Here is a 14,158-nt window from a genome sequence, read left to right on the forward strand (position 1 = left end):
ACCAGTATACCTATACACACCCAGAGAGGTAATACCGGTATACACATACACGCCCAGAGAGGTAATACCGGTATACACATACACGCCCAGAGAGGTAATACCAGTATACCCATACACACCCAGAGAGGTAATACCGGTATACACATACACGCCCAGAGAGGTAATACCGGTATACACATACAGTACACGCCCAGAGAGGTAATACCAGTATACACATACACACCCAGAGAGGTAATACCAGTATACCCATACACACCCAGAGAGGTAATACCGGTATGCACATACACGCCCAGAGAGGTAATACCGGTATACACATACACGCCCAGAGAGGTAATACCGGTATACACATACACGCCCAGAGAGGTAATACCGGTGTACACATACACTCCCAGAGAGGTAATACCGGTATACACATACACGCCCAGAGAGGCGGTACTGGTATACACATACGCGCCCAGAGAGGTAATACCGGTATACACATACACGCCCAGAGAGGTAATACCGGTATACACATACACACCCAGAGAGGTAATACCAGTATACACATACATGTTCAGAGAGGTAATACCGGTATACACATACACGCCCAGAGAGGTTATACCGGTATACACATACACGTTCAGAGAGGTAATACCGGTATACACATACACGCCCAGAGAGGTAATACCGGTATACACGTACACGCCCAGAGAGGTAATACCGGTATACACATACACACCCAGAGAGGTAATACCGGTATACACGTACACGCCCAGAGAGGTAATACCGGTATACCCATACACACCCAGAGAGGTAATACCAGTATATACATACACACCCAGAGAGGTAATACCAGTATATACATACACGTCCAGAGAGGTAATACCAGTATACCTATACACACCCAGAGAGGTAATACCGGTATACACATACACGCCCAGAGAGGTAATACCGGTATACACATACACGCCCAGAGAGGTAATACCAGTATACCCATACACACCCAGAGAGGTAATACCGGTATACACATACACGCCCAGAGAGGTAATACCGGTATACACATACAGTACACGCCCAGAGAGGTAATACCAGTATACACATACACACCCAGAGAGGTAATACCAGTATACCCATACACACCCAGAGAGGTAATACCGGTATGCACATACACGCCCAGAGAGGTAATACCGGTATACACATACATGTTCAGAGAGGTAATACCGGTATACACATACATGTTCAGAGAGGTAATACCAGACACATACACGCCCAGAGAGGTAATACCAGACACATACACACCCAGAGAGGTAATACCAGACACATACATGTCCAATATTACCTCATATTGTACTGGACAGAGTTTCCAAATATGACCGTCCGGTTCAATACTGGACACCTGGCCACCCTAGCTTGCATTTAAAAGAACAGAAAAGCTGAATTTGACTACAACATTCCTTACCTTTACGAGCCGTAATCATGAGAACGCTGAAATTGTAACGCGTACAATTAGATTGGCATTATACTATAACTTGCAGTATTTTCAGCTTCTCCCCAGATTTTTCAGAACCTTTAAAATAAAAACGGGGCAATTGATAAAAGGACGGGGGGGGGGGGGGGTACCCAGTAAGGGTGCGGGGTGGGGGAACAAGGCTGGGACACACTTTGCCTGCGCTGTGGATCACAGTTTGTCTGCTGCATATTGCATTACGTCCCTTCATTTCAGTCTGTTTATGTTTAATTGGGAAGGGATTAATGAGAACATTCCTTGCTGATCTGCGGACAGCTGGAAATCTGTCAGCACCCCCCCCCCCCCCACCCCCCCTCGCTGCCAAAACACCCGGTTTAACCCTTTCACCTATATCTCCCTATTAATAGGGATTAAGGCCGGTGAAGCTCCGGAGAAGAGATCTGACGAGTCGCTGTTTTATTTTCATACCCAGAGAACCTTCTTTTAACGATGTGTTCACCTCCGTACAATGCGGCTTTCTTCTTACAGAACGATGGGTTTCTAACCTCTCTGGCAGTGAAAGGGTGTGTGCTGCTTTATTGCAGCGTCCACCCGTTATTACACCTGACCCCATCCCTCATAAATTGCCTTTTCAATAAGGCCGGTCCTGTCCCGCCTATAAATCCTCAGCATGAAATTAAAAATCACTTATTGCTTTTGCTCGGAGGGTTGAAGTTGGAATTGCGTTTGACGGGATAACGTGATTTTCAGGCGCTCGCAGGGATGATGTGGGAGCAGCGGGCAGTTATACGTAGGATTTCACTTACACAGATTGTTTACAGACGTGTGCTGAAGCAGGAACCCCGTCTCACAGAGCAGCGTCCCTATTACGGCCGACTAAACATGAAACAATGCAAGTGTTGAGCAAACACATGCTGTGTGACCGGTCTCCTCTCCCGCTGTTTCTCTCTGCCAGTGTTATTGTCGCTGCCTCTATACCAGCGGCGGCCAACTCCAGTCCTCAAGAGCCACCAACAGGTCATATTTTCAGGATATCCCTGCTTCAGCACAGGTGGCTCAAACACTGGCTCAGTCTTTGACTGTGCTAAAGACCAAAACCTTTAACAGTAGGGGCGCTCGACTGCAGTCCTCAAGCCCCCCTACATGTCATGTTTTGAGGTTATCCCAGGTGGCTCAATTAGTGGCTCAGTCGAAGTAGGGATATCCTGAAGACCTGACCGGTTGCTGGCCCTTGAGGACTGGAGTTGGCCACTCCTGCTCTATACTGCACCTCCCGCCTTAGTCGGTACCCCCAGACAACCCTTGCTTGCTTCCAGTTCCTCTTTTGCTACGGACGCAGTGGGATGAAGTCACACGAGACGGGGCCGAGGGACCTTAATCTCCAACCCAACGCGTTTCCCAAGGCCGTCCTCGCTTCTTCAGGGGTGAAGTGGTGTTTTCCCACTTGTTCTGTTCTCCCTCTTCACATATTTGAGTGTTTTAAGATTTTCCCATCATTTCGGAGACCAGATTTTGGTCTGTACCTCTCAGCAGTCGCAGCGTTTTGCACGGAAATGAATGTCAATGAACTGAAGGGTGTTTTATGTACAGATGTTGGCGCTCCCCTAATGCAACAAGTTACAAGCAGTTTATAGTATGTTCGGGGTATGTTATTTTCCCTGTTAAAATCACAGTTTTTATGCTTTTTGATGCCAGGTACAGTATTAAGTGATCAGAAAGCTGAGCAAACATCGCAAGCTGCGTCATTCACAATCACGATCGGAAATACAGGCTTCTTAACACGAACATGAAAAACAATTAACAAGCGGAAAACAGGTGGTCTTCTTTAACTTTATGGTCCATTTGAGGGGTCATTTATGAAAGTCTTCTGGCTGCAAAAATACTGCTTCAGCTTAGCCACCTGATTTTAGAGGACTCCAGCTTGGTTGACATTGATTGAACGCAATGAAGTAACTCTTGTTCCCTAAAGCTTGTAGACCACCACTTCTCCTAGACTATTCCTCGATTAAACACGGACTTCATTTGTCGGAGATCCTAAAATGTAAGCAGAGGGACTCACTAATACACGAGTACGCTGGGAATTCCCCCTTCTGTATTTCTGTATTCCACAGAAAATATTAACATGACGAAAATCAAAGCGCTTCAGCAAATGCTGCTTCAGCTTTATTAACCAAGAAAATTGCATTCGTTGGCATGGGAATGTTTTTCCTCGATACTTTTAGTGCCACTAAAAGACCAATACAACAATTCTTCGTGCTTTCATATGAATTGGACGCACACCGTGCAAAGAATAAGAAACCGCGCACGCCGCGTGTAAGAACATGGATACCGACACCAACATACGCCGATTAAAGATTTTTTTGAACGCAATGCGCTCTTTTCATTTGTTCCCACAGAAAAAACATTTATTTTTTTTTACACCTGGCGCCCGGGGGGTTAGGTGCTCGTTGGGAAATGATGTGTACGATATACTGTATCTATTCAATCCCACGGAGGGGGGAAAGCAGTCAGGGATATTTCAATTAGTTTGTTCTAGAGGTCGGAAGGGCAGGAGAGAGGCAGGAATAGCGGAGGCTGACCTTGCAAATTATTCTTTCCAGCAGGTTCACGGTGGTCCGGCAATTTCGCAAAAGCATAAATCTCGGAGACCTCCAAACGTCACCCAGCACGAAGATCTGACAGTATTGTGGGGACCTTCCATACAACTTATGGCTAGGACATGTCGGGAAGTCCATTCTCCCTACATCTCCCACCACTTCTAAATCCTTTATTCTGATTATTTCTAAAATGGGAATGCAGCAAATGAAAATATCCCGTGTGGGCACATTCACGTGTCTCATACTGGTCTGCAACCCTGCCCTTCCCCATTATCTCTTAGCATACAGTGCTTCCGCTGCAGCCAGGGATTCTGGGTAATAGTGTGTCCAGTATTGAACCCGGACTGTCCTGTATTTGGTCACTGTCCAGTAAATAATGAGTCAATACGGGGCGTGTATGTGTATACCGGTATTACCTCTCTGGGCGTGTATGTGTATACCGGTATTACCTCTCTGGGTGTGTATGTGTATACCGGTATTACCTCTCTGGGCGTGTATGTGCATACCGGTATTACCTCTCTGGGCGTGTATGTGCATACCGGTATTACGTCTCTGGGGGTGTATGTGTATACCGGTGTTACCTCTCTGGGCATGTATGTGTATACCGGTATTACCTCTCTGGGCGTGTATGTGTAGACCGGTATTACCTCTCTGGGCGTGTATGTGTATACCGGTATTACCTCTCTGGGCGTGTATGTGTATACCGGTATTACCTCTCTGGGCGTGTATGTGTATACCGGTATTACCTCTCTGGGCGTGTATGTGTATACCGGTATTACCTCTCTGGGCGTGTATGTGTATACCGGTATTACCTCTCTGGGCGTGTATGTGTATACCGGTATTACCTCTCTGGGCGTGTATGTGTATACCGGTATTACCTCTATGGGCGTGTCTGTGTATACCGGTATTACCTCTCTGGGCGTGTATGTGTATACTGGTATTACCTCTCTGGGGGTGTACGTGTATACCGGTATTACCTCTCTGGGCGTGTACGTGTATACCGGTATTACCTCTCTGGGCGTGTACGTGTATACCGGTATTACTTCTCTGGGCGTGTACGTGTACATACCGGTATTACCTCTCTGGGCGTGTACGTGTATACCGGTATTACCTCTCTGGGAGTGTATGTGTATACCGGTATTACCTCTCTGGGCGTGTATGTGTATACCGGTATTACCTCTCTGGGAGTGTATGTGTATACCGGTATTACCTCTCTGGGCGTGTATGTGTATACCGGTATTACCTCTCTGGGCGTGTATGTGTATACCGGTTTTACCTCTCTGGGCGTGTATGTGTATACCGGTATTACCTCTCTGGGCGTGTATGTGTATACCGGTATTACCTCTCTGGGCGTGTATGTGTATACCGGTATTACCTCTCTGGGCGTGTATGTGTATACCGGTATTACCTCTCTGGGCGTGTATGTGTATACCGGTATTACCTCTCTGGGCGTGTATGTGTATACCGGTATTACCTCTCTGGGAGTGTATGTGTATACCGGTATTACCTCTCTGGGCGTGTATGTGTATACCGATATTACCTCTCTGGGCGTGTATGTGTATACCGGTATTACCTCTCTGGGCGTGTATGTGTATACCGGTATTACCTCTCTGGGCGTGTATGTGTATACCGGTATTACCTCTCTGGGCGTGTCTGTGTATACCGGTATTACCTCTCTGGGCGTGTATGTGTATACTGGTATTACCTCTCTGGGGGTGTACGTGTATACCGGTATTACCTCTCTGGGCGTGTACGTGTATACCGGTATTACCTCTCTGGGCGTGTACGTGTATACCGGTATTACTTCTCTGGGCGTGTACGTGTACATACCGGTATTACCTCTCTGGGCGTGTACGTGTATACCGGTATTACCTCTCTGGGAGTGTATGTGTATACCGGTATTACCTCTCTGGGCGTGTATGTGTATACCGGTATTACCTCTCTGGGCGTGTATGTGTATACCGGTATTATCTCCCTGGGCGTGTATGTGTATACCGGTATTACCTCTCTGGGCGTGTATGTGTATACCGGTATTACCTCTCTGGGGGTGTATGTGTATACCGGTATTACCTCTCTGGGTGTGTATGTGTATAGCGGTATTACCTCTCTGGACGTGTATGTGTATACCGGTATTACCTCTCTGGGCGTGTATGTGTATACCGGTATTACCTCTCTGGGCGTGTATGTGTATACCGGTATTACCTCTCTGGGTGTGTATGTGTATACCGGTATTACCTCTCTGGGCGTGTATGTGTATACCGGTATTACCTCTCTGGGCGTGTATGTGTATACCGGTATTACCTCTCTGGGCGTGTATGTATATACCGGTATTACCTCTCTGGACGTGTATGTGTATACCGGTATTACCTCTCTGGGCGTGTATGTATATACCGGTATTACCTCTCTGGACGTGTATGTGTATACCGGTATTACCTCTCTGGGCGTGTATGTGTACACCGGTATTACCTCTCTGGGCGTGTATGTGTACACCGGTATTACCTCTCTGGATATAGTGACCTGACCGTCTTGGGGGCCGCGGGATTTCCCTGAGCAGGGCTGCTGCTGGGGGGTTGGGCAGCTTCTTCCATCCTGATTGGCTGCTGCTGGGTAATGCAGCCAATCAGGAGGAGGTGTCAGGAGCCAGGGGGTGGGGCCAAGGAGAGGAAACAGCATGGAGCCGAAAGGTGAGAAGTGTGTGTGTGTGTCTCGAGCGCGTCACACCTTTAACCATTGTGTCCAGTATTTTTGGGGAAGCCGCCTGGCAACCCTACAGGGAAATTACATGCAAATGAGCAGTGTCACCTTTTGCTTCAAATCTATTTTAACATGGACCCCTTACAAGCTTACGCCTGCCGCAATCCACAGCGTTTCAGCGCCGCCAGGGTCACAGACGCGTAGAACATCGCACGGCGCAGAATGGGAATATAACGCATCATGTTCGCTGTATCCCTGAATCGCGAGCTGGCGTCTCACTTTAAATCTCGCTCTTTCCCGGAGTTTCCATCAGGCCTCGGCCTCTGCTCTCAGCCTAGCAACAGAATATTGATATCCGCGCCATCACCAGATTTGCCGTCAGTCTCGCTGGTTAAGGTCTCACCACTCAAGGTGACCGTTTTCTTCTATAGATAATGCCGTGTTGTGGTCCAGATCCCCCCCCCCCGAGGACCCCCAATCTGTGGGATTTGGGGACACTGAATGGCTTCCACTGAATACGGACATCCGTGACAGACTCCAAATGAGGGTGAATCGCGGGAAAACGGCGAGAGTTACACGCCCGCGGACCTACGGGGGGGGGGGGGGATCCAAAAGCTCTGAACACGCCATGAAGAACGTTGGCGGTGTTCCACTAAAAGGAATCACAGCCCGCACGGAATCTGCAGGTAAGAGTAATGGCACAATAATGACCGCATTATAAAGTCTCCCAGTGAAAGCTTTTACTTGACGTTATGTAACAGCAACTGGAAAATAAACAGCCCCGGCGCTCCCACAGACGGACGCTTTATGCAGCGCTCCGCTTACTGTAGCCCTCCCTGTTTGACTTGTGGGCTCATAGTGGACTCAGTGTTGAGAACCTGGCTGGTGCCAGAATTTATCCCATAAAAAAAAAAACATCTCAATACCCCTTACTGTTCGCAGAGGTTTTATCCCCTCCCCCTCCCAGCCCCAAACGCAAACCCTGCTCCCATATGGAAACTTTTAATTAAACACTGTGTTACTGATATGAGCCGGGGTCGTTTGTAAGGGGCGGATTTACGGGGCTGTGGGAAGTCCGCGGGGGGGGGGGGGGACAGGGGTCTGGAGATTAGGGTATAGGGCTGGATATCCTCAGGACTTGATAATACTTTGCTTTCATGAAGTGAACGCACAGCATTGATCAGCGTAGGACGATTAGCCCCTGCACTCAAACGCTAATTCAGTGCCAGTAACACAGAGTGCTAAAGGGCCACATTTGCTAATTGGTGCTAAGGCGTATTAGGCACTGTGTGGCCCATTGACTTGAATGGACTCTAACAGGGGTTCTCAACTCCAGTCCTCAAGCCCCCCCCCCCAACAGGCCAGGTTTCCAGGATACCCCTGCTTCAGCACAGGTGGCTCAATCAGTAGTTCAGTCAATGACTGAGCCACCGGTGCTGAGCAGGGACTGATTGAGCCACCTGTGCTGAAGCAGGGACTGATTGAGCCACCGGTGCTGAAGCAGGGACTGATTGAGCCACCGGTACTGAAGCAGGGAATCCTGAAAACCTCACCTGTTGGGGGGGTCTTGGGGATGGGAGTTGAGAACCCCTGGACTACAAAGTACCTTCAGAGTAGAGTTGGATACAATGTATCCTGTCAGGTGCATCAGAAACAGTTAGATAACCCTTTACACAATGTATATGAAAGTATCAATAGCAGTCAGCAACTGGCCCAGCTCTGGGCACCAAGGGTTGCTATGAGAACTCACGGTTTTGAGGAGGGTATCTTGGCTTGGAGGTCTTCAATGATGTTGCCGCAATGTTGCACCGCCAACCCCACCGTGGCTCCAGCGTCACGTGGGGCGGTCAAATGACCGGCGGTGATCGCCTTCAATGTTGGTGAGGTGGGGGGGTATGCCCCGATGTGCACCTCAGCTAGGCTCCTGTATACGGAAGGCACCGCTGCTCCCGGCGTGTGAACGGTCTCACGCACGGTCGTCACGTGACCTGCGGTCTCCTCCTCTGTGAGTAGGGTCATCCGGCGTGCAAAGCAGCAGAAGCAGGAAAAATCATTCAGCAGAGCCGAAAGAGTGGCGCTGCACAGCCATGAACACAGGGTATAAACAAGGTGGTGACTTAAAAAAAAAAAGTTTATTAAACAGACATAGGTAGCTGGTGGATCCTCTGACGCGTTTCGGCCCTCAAGCCTTCGTCAAAGGATTTTTTTTAAGTCACCACCTTGTTTATACCCTGTGTTCATGGCTGTGCAGCGCCACTCTTTCGGCTCTGCTGAATGATTTTTCCTACAAAGTACCTTCATACTCAGCACTGTTTAGCAAATAGTCCAAGCTGGCTTAGTACATGTGCAAACAGGGTCACAAAGGTTAGGATAACTTTAGGACACAATTAAAAGGATTAGAACGATCTTCCTATGAAACCTCGCGGGGCGATTAATGAAACGGGACTAGAAGGCGTTCATTTCACCCGGCCAAACTTCCAGAGAAATGTCAAAACGATTTTGTGTTGGGCTAATTATCCTGCAGCCATTACCGAGGCTGCGATATTACAGCCCCGGCAATCCCATTTACACCCAGAAAGCAGAACGGCTTTAATAACGGAAGCCTTGACTTTTAAAGGTCACCGGAAGCCTCCAGATGAAGCCGGAGGTTCTGTCACAGCGACGTCTGATCATCACATCTCGATGATATCTTTCTGAGCGGCTAAGTGCTGAGCTCTCGTTTGCAGGGAGGGAACGGTTACAAAGTGTTTAACCGCAGTCACGCTTAGAATATAACTATGTTAAATGACACCTTAGCGGGTCCCCCGGCGGTATGCTGGCGGCGGGACCCTCCCCGGTAGAAGTATATAAGGGTACTTACCTGTCGGCACGAGCGGTTGCTTTAAGTGCGGTCCTCCTCCTGCAGCGTAGCGGCATCGTGGTGTCACAGCGGCATGTGACGTCATGCGGCACGGCGTCGTTTGATGTCAGGTTGCCATGACAACGCAACGCTGCAGGAGGGAGGGCGGCTCCGGAGAAGGCAAGACCCCCCCACCCCCCGCGCTACACGCACACACCTCTTTCTAACCTTGGGGTTGATCCGGGGGCCTCTGGTCGGGCGGAAGTTGGATGCCGGCACCGACCGGAGAGGAGGAAGCGCGAGGCCAGCTCTGCATCATGGTTTATCCCGGTGTGCTGCCATGCTCAGCGTGCAGCTGTGACCGCCTGTCTGGCTCTGTGACAGAGGCAGAGAGTGATCTTAATATTGAGTTTTGTTTGGAGTTTGAGTTGACTGAGGTATCGCCAATGCTGCAGCGGGTATCATTTCACTCTCCCCCAGAACAGTGTCTGCGGCTAAAGCCACATTAATGCCGTCTCCCGGCTTCCCAAAACTTACACCGTTCTCCTGCTCACCCACAATGCTCTGCACTTCCCTACATCACAGCTTTCAGGTATCACTATACCTCTGGCCAGGTACATTAGAAAACAGACTATTTATTGGTTCTCAGATAAGGTGATAACTCGGGGGGGAGGAGGAGGGGGAGGGGAACAGCATCCGTTCCTGTTTTAGGTAACGTCACAACATTTGCCCTGATTTGACAGGGTTTAGTGTACCTGGGCCTTTCAGGTCTGATAATGTCCTGAAGTAAGAGAGGATTAGCAGGCTTATTCATTTAGGTTTTGGGGTCATTTTGCAGGAATAAAATAGCAATAAATCAGTGAGCATGGAAAGAACTAGAGGTAAAAACTTACTGCATAGTATAAACATGCAGGGAAGCCGACACGTTGAAACCACAGCCCAGCGCTGAATGACTAAGTTCTTTCTCTTCACTGCATCCCCAATATATGTTGCTATATGACATTTCAGCCCACGCCATGTAACATAGTAGAGTTACTGATGGTGAAGGCAGCGGTGAGCTGATCAAAAACCTCACCTCCTATCACTGAATTAAAGCATTCAGCTGCTTTCAAAGCCTCCTGCCAGTTTTCCAGCGCAATCAGCCAACCCAAGCACAGCCTAATCGTCGGCGAGAACCCCAAATGTTCGGAAAAAACCATGAGGATTAGTTGGAAAAGTCCAACATTTTTGGACAGAGATGAATTATTGCAGGTAGATTGGAAATAAATATTGTCTTCTGGCAGTGTTTCATTGCTCCAGAATGTAGTAAAATAACATGAATGTTAGTGTTTGATATACTTCTAAAAAGAAGGAAGGGGGGGGGGAGGGGGTGTCCTCTGGGACGTGCGGCTGGGGTTTGAAGCTCTCACGTGACAATTAACCCCTAGGAGACCAGGCGAGCTTCAGCTTCAACTTTTATTTTTGTCCAAAAGGTTTGGGAAAAAGGATTTTCGCCCTTTTTTAAAAAAAACCGCTGCGCAGCAAAGTGACCGACGATGGCGTCTGCAGATAAGGATTCTGGGTAACGACGTGCGAATGGCTGCACTGACGTCTGCTTTAGCAGCCTTAAAGTTGGATGGGTCTCTAGCGCGTTTGTCCGCTGTGTAACAAAGGAAAGTCTGGATTAGGGTATTGTCCTCAAGACACGCCAACAGGTCAGGTTTTCAGGATATCTCCGTTTCAGTCTGAAAGTGCGACGTCATAACGCGCGATTAATGATTTGCCAACGCTTCAGGCTGAATGACATCTCCTGCGCGGCCGCTATATTCTTTGGTTTTTATCATGTCTGTCCTTGGCTGGGCAGAGAAAGACGCGCGCTGTCCCAACACGTAGCGCTGGGAGAAAAGGTAACACCTACAGGGGTGAGTGTCAGGGTATTATAAGATGATCAGGCAGTGTCCTAACTTTATAACTGTAATAATTTAGTAAGGCGACATCTATCAGAAAAGGGAACTGTTACACTCACATAGAGATCTTGTTATCACTGATTTCATTAGTCATTTAAAGTTCAAGCATCTCACGTCAAGGTGCAAAATAGGACAATTCTGCGCTCGACAGAGCTTTCCGGGACAACTCAATGAAAGAAGGGACAATCTCGAATATATATATACTAGCTGATATACCCTAAGCATAAATATTGGAGGACGCTACAATATGGCACAAATGGATTCCATACCCCCCCCCAAAATGTCTTAACAAATTGAGAATATTTCGAAGTAACAACTTATTTCTAAAGACACTATGACCGCTAGTGTTACCTCCAGTACACAAGTTGCTAGCAAAGCATTCCATGGCTCACCTTGGGTTTTCTGATAATGGCAGGAGGAATGATCTCTGAAATCCCCACCTCAGACAGAACAGCAGAATTACAATACTCCTGGGCACCATTGCCCTTTTAAATCAGTCTTTCGGGCTTAAGCGGTGCGTTCTCTTGCTGGTGGGGGAACATCAAAAGGCAGTTTTGCTGAATTCATCTCATTTATCCCGTAATTCATGTTTTATTTTCTCATTGGAAAGGGGATTTGGGGGTATTGAAGTATCTGGTGATAACGAGTGTTGCTGTACAATACAGAATGTATGTATGTCTTTATTTATACAGCGCCATTAATGTATTCAGCGTCACTGAATGTATCATCAGCCTCCCACAGCCAATTGTAATTGACGTGCGCGCTCACTATATTACGCACGCGCACACTATATTACGCGCGCGCTCACTATATTACGCACGCGCACACTATATTACGCGCGCACACTATATTACGCGCGCGCACACTATATTACGCGCGCGCACACTATATTACGCGCGCGCACACTATATTACGCGCGCGCACACTATATTACGCGCGCGCACACTATATTACGCGCGCGCACACTATATTACGCGCGCGCACACTATATTACGCGCGCGCACACTATATTACGCGCGCGCACACTATATTACGCGCCTAAGACGTGAATGTGCTCGCAAGTGATCACACACACACACACACACACACACACACACACACACACACACACACACACACACACACACACACACACACACACACACACACACACACACACACACACACACACACACACACACTATATTCCGGTAACCTCTGCAGGACCGGAAATACGTCACCGGAAGCGCCGCCCGGTCCTCCGAGGCAAGATGGCGGCGCGCATGCAGTGAGAGGGCAGAGCGGGCGCAGCGTGTCCCCGGCGGCGGGGCTGAGAGGTACCGCTAACCCCGCCACTGCCACTAACCCCGCCACTGCCACTAACCCCGCCACTGCCACGGGTCTGCGCTGTGCTTTTAGAGGTTCTGTCAGTGTGTGTCACAGCAGGGCATTACCCTCCTAGAGGTTCTGTGTGTCACAGCAGGGCATTACCCTCCTAGAGGTTCTGTGTGTCACAGCAGGGCATTACCCTCCTAGAGGTTCTGTGTGTCACAGCAGGGCATTACCCTCCTAGAGGTTCTGTGTGTCACAGCAGGGCATTACCCTCCTAGAGGTTCTGTGTGTCACAGCAGGGCATTACCCTCCTAGAGGTTCTGTGTGTCACAGCAGGGCATTACCCTCCTAGAGGTTCTGTGTGGCAGAGCAGTGCATTACCCTCCTAGAGGTTCTGTGTGGCACAGCAGGGCATTACCCTCCTAGAGGTTCTGTGTGTCACAGCAGGGCATTACCCTCCTAGAGGTTCTGTGTGTCACCGCAGGGCATTACCCTCCTAGAGGTTCTGAGTGTCACAGCAGGGCATTGCCCTCCTAGAGGTTCTGTGTGTCACAGCAGGGCATTACCCTCCTAGAGGTTCTGTGTGGCAGAGCAGTGCATTACCCTCCTAGAGGTTCTGTGTGTCACAGCAGGGCATTACCCTCCTAGAGGTTCTGTGTGTCACAGCAGGGCATTACCCTCCTAGAGGTTCTGTGTGGCAGAGCAGTGCATTACCCTCCTAGAGGTTCTGTGTGTCACAGCAGGGCATTACCCTCCTAGAGGTTCTGTGTGTCACAGCAGGGCATTACCCTCCTAGAGGTTCTGTGTGTCACAGCAGGGCATTACCCTCCTAGAGGTTCTGTGTGGCACAGCAGGGCATTACCCTACTTGAGGTTCTGTGTGTCACAGCAGGACATTGCCGTCCTAGAGGTTCTGTGTGTCACAGCAGGGCATTACCCTCCTAGAGGTTCTGTGTGTCACAGCAGGGCATTACCCTCCTAGAGGATCTGCGTGTCAGAGCAGGAAATTACTGCCCTAGAGGTTCTGTGTGTCAGAGCAGGGCATTACCGTCCTAGAGGTTCTGCGTGGCAGAGCAGGAAATTACTGCCCTAGAGGTTCTGTGTGTCAGAGCAGGGCATTACCGTCCTAGAGGTTCTGTGTGTCACAGCAGGGCATTGCCTCCTAGAGGTTCTGTGTGTCACAGCAGGGCATTACTGTCCTAGAGGTTCTGTGTGTCACAGCAGGACATTACCCTCCTAGAGGTTCTGTGTGGCAGAGCAGGACATTACCGTCCTAGAGGTTCTGTGTGGCAGAGCAGGACATTACCCTCCTAGAGGTTCTGTGT

General features: G+C 49.1%; 1 protein-coding gene and 1 long non-coding RNA gene across 6 annotated transcripts in view; one reads left to right on the forward strand and one right to left on the reverse strand.

Moving 5' to 3' along the window:
• Positions 1 to 12,746, reverse strand: part of LOC142472610 (uncharacterized) — a 47,766-nt gene extending 35,020 nt beyond the window's left edge. For 3 of the 5 annotated variants that reach the window (XR_012789781.1, XR_012789780.1, XR_012789777.1), the window contains exons 1-2: positions 11,916 to 12,746; positions 9,806 to 9,952 (exon numbers count right to left, since the gene is read on the reverse strand). This is a non-coding gene — a long non-coding RNA (uncharacterized LOC142472610). Of the gene's footprint in view, positions 1 to 1,438; positions 1,547 to 9,794; positions 9,953 to 11,915 lie in introns of all 5 variants that reach the window. The other 2 variants (XR_012789778.1, XR_012789779.1) reach the window with 2 other exon arrangements.
• COX10 (cytochrome c oxidase assembly factor heme A:farnesyltransferase COX10) overlaps positions 12,724 to 14,158 on the forward strand; it is an 81,906-nt gene continuing 80,471 nt past the window's right edge. Inside the window, exon 1 of the mRNA XM_075579679.1 lies at positions 12,724 to 12,839. The gene's annotated coding sequence lies outside the window, so the exon portion shown is untranslated. The remainder of the gene's footprint in view (positions 12,840 to 14,158) is intronic.

Source organism: Ascaphus truei, chromosome 22 (genome assembly GCF_040206685.1).
Source record: "Ascaphus truei isolate aAscTru1 chromosome 22, aAscTru1.hap1, whole genome shotgun sequence".
Lineage (NCBI taxonomy): Eukaryota > Metazoa > Chordata > Amphibia > Anura > Ascaphidae > Ascaphus > Ascaphus truei.